Genomic DNA, 2923 nt, shown 5'->3' on the forward strand with positions numbered 1-2923 from the left:
GAACTGGACTTCCATCCCCAACACCATCTCACAGTTACCCCATTCATGCCATCTGGTATTTGATCTGCGAGAGTATTTTATGTTTGAGCTCTGTTACATTTTTCATGTGATGGTCCATTGCACCTGAGGCTTGGCCTTATGCTGAGCTAGAAAAAAACAAATTAGAAGTTTCTCCTGTAGTAGGCAGTGCTTTGTTATTTCCTAAGCATCTCCTATGCCTGAGGCGAGCAAGATTAGGGGAGGATTACTGTCCATGCGCGCATAGCTTAGAAAGCTGCTTTGATTACAAAGCCCAAAAAAAGGATATTAAATTTTTATTACAAAAATATTTGTTTTACTTCAATCCTCTTCAAACAGCAGACTAAGTTCCAAGCATTCTCTTGCTCTGCGGTCACAATCCAGTTTCAAGAAGGGAGAAGTGAATTTCCAGTGCTGTTTTCCTCCTGGAGATCACAGCCTGGAGCTTTGCCTTGCACTGTTTCCCAGATCTGTCACTGTGAGCAGGGCCTGGACAAGCTGAACTCCATCCTGCCAACAAGGAGTGAGGGCTGTGAGAAACAGCAGCTCCCTGTCATTATTTACACCTTTAGGGTTTCAGTGAGCTCAGTTCTCTCCCTGCTTCTCCATCGAGTGTCAGGGCAGCCAGGCAGTTCCTTGCTACCACGATTTACCATTTGTCTGTGCATTTGTAATTTTTTTCTTATTTTTTGCCTACAGCAATTTGGTTTCTAAATTGTCTCATGAACAGATGTACGAGTCATGCAGGTTTCCCAACTCCAAAGCTTGGCTTATGCTTTCCCTGTGCTAATGACACCTCTTTCAACAACCTTTCTATTTCTCAAACTGGCTGCTTCCCTTACAAAGGAGAGAAAGCCATCTCCAGCATCTCCTGGGTTTGGAGGCTTCCTCTGTGTCAAGTCAGGTCTGTGTGTGCCTCAGAGGCAGCAGCAACTCCTTCAGCGGCTTGTAACACACATAAGGTCTAGCTTCGATGGCTTTGGCGGGGTTACAGCTGTGACTGGAACGCTGGCGAGTCGATGGAAGCAGGGCCTGGGGCTGCGCTGAGGGACAGCGCAGGTAGTGATATTCGACCCGAGCCCCCCAAACCATTGTGTAATCACTGAGTGGCTTCTCTGCGTGACAGAGGACAGGAGTCTCGCTCTCTGCGGGGTTGGCTGGGAGCAGCACCGCTGCTGGGGTCCGGAGATGCCGAACGCACAGCGGGCCGGGCCCAGCCGGGTCTGGCGCGGGGCCCGGGGGGTTCCCTGTCCCGTCCCGCGGTGCTCCCTCGTCGCCATGGCAACGCGCCTCCTCGCTCTGGGCGGGATGGCCAATTGGCGCCACGCACGGGCGGGAGGCTGAGCTTCTATTGGGTCATTCTTACGTCCATCAACGTCTTCAGAGACCGAGGGGCTCGTGAGGCCTTCCGCGTGCACGGGCGGCCCCGCCCCCGCCCTTGCCGAGTGTTGATTGGTCCTTTTGGGGGCGGGGCTTTGTCTCTCCCGCCTCAGGATTGGGCGAGGGCACGGTCAATACGGGGCGGGGCGGGAGGACGGGCTGGCGGGTGCGTTTGAACGGCGGGAGGGGCTCGGGGTTCGGGGCTTGCGTTCTCCGGTCACCGCCACTTCTGCGGGGTCCGGCTCCGGGCACCGCGAGGCTCGGGAGAACCCCCCGCGCTGGCGGAAGGTGCACTGTGCCCCTCGTGCAGCCCAGGCTTCCACTCTGCCTCCCGCTGCCCCCGGCATCCCTCCTGTCCCGGGAGGGCGGCGGGAGGCAGAGCTCCTCTCCCGTGCCGCCCTCTCCCAGTTCAGGACAGGCCGCGCTTCCGCCGGCTCCTCCGTTGCCGTTCCGGGAGAAGTGATGGGACAGGCTCCGCGTTGCAGGGTCCTGAAAAAAACGGGCACCTGCCAAACTGCGGACCAGGTTAGTGCTCGGGAGGATCCCATATGTCCAAGCAGTTCCCTGAACTCTTTGTAGGGAAGAGTGGTGGGCTGAGAGGCAAAGCTCAGCAAGCCACTGTGGGGATCGTCACAGTGGTCGCTGGGTTTAACACGTGGATGCAAAACTTTCTCTAGGCAGGTTATTCTGCAAAAACTTTGGGATACATCATCCGGTCTGATTCCTTCCTGAAAAGGGGGATGAAATGCATCTATATATTTTCTGACAAACTATTCCAAACCTGTTATTAAAAGCCTTCAGGGATGGAGATTTAAAGTGAAACATCGAGCTGATAGAAGCTGAAGTGCTCAATGTGTCGAGTTCCTGTTTATGTTGGTCCTGTTTGACCTCCTTAATTCAAAACCTGAGTTTATTTCTACATCACTGATGAGAGAGAGAAATAGGGAGTTGCTTTTACTGAATCAAGCTCTAGGGGAAAAAAGACAGGAACAGCTCTCCTATGGTGCCACAGCATTTATTGCACAGAATTTAGCGTAGGTCAACAAGAAATTAGTTGCTACCACAAAATCCAGGTTTTCTTAGCTGTCATACTTCAGGTAACCTAGAAATCATCTGTTTGTTTAAAAATCCCCAAACATGTGCTTGAATGTGTACTTACTCTTTTGACTGCAACAACGAAGAAGCAACTCTGAACTCTCTGGTAGGTGATAGTGAGAAATCATTCCCTGATAACTATGAAATTCTGATTCTGACCAGTTTTGGTCTGGGTTATCAGTTGGACCATGTGCCACAGCTCTGGTCTTGGGGCGTGACCTCTCTGTGTCTGACTGTATGTTTAATAATGAATGCAGGGGAGATGTGAGCACTGTTGACTTTTTGACTTTTTGATGTTCTGACTGAGACAATGGCATCTTCTGGAGCATAAATTGTATTGTTTGAGTTGAATTTATGTATGCTTATAAAAATTATGTAAAATAAAAAAATTCTCTTTGATTTGAAATTCTAGATATGACTGAGGAGACTC

At 51.0% G+C, this 2923-nt stretch overlaps 1 long non-coding RNA gene across 1 annotated transcript; it reads right to left on the reverse strand.

Annotated features, from left to right (window-relative positions):
- Positions 1–297: 297 nt before the first annotated feature.
- Positions 298–1250, reverse strand: LOC116793392. Its single transcript, XR_004359469.1, has 2 exons — positions 861–1250; positions 298–528 (listed from the first exon to the last, which is right to left on the reverse strand). It is a non-coding gene; the product is annotated as an uncharacterized LOC116793392 (long non-coding RNA).
- Between the last annotated feature and the right edge of the window lie 1673 nt (positions 1251–2923).

This window comes from Chiroxiphia lanceolata, chromosome 13, assembly GCF_009829145.1.
Source record: "Chiroxiphia lanceolata isolate bChiLan1 chromosome 13, bChiLan1.pri, whole genome shotgun sequence".
NCBI lineage: Eukaryota > Metazoa > Chordata > Aves > Passeriformes > Pipridae > Chiroxiphia > Chiroxiphia lanceolata.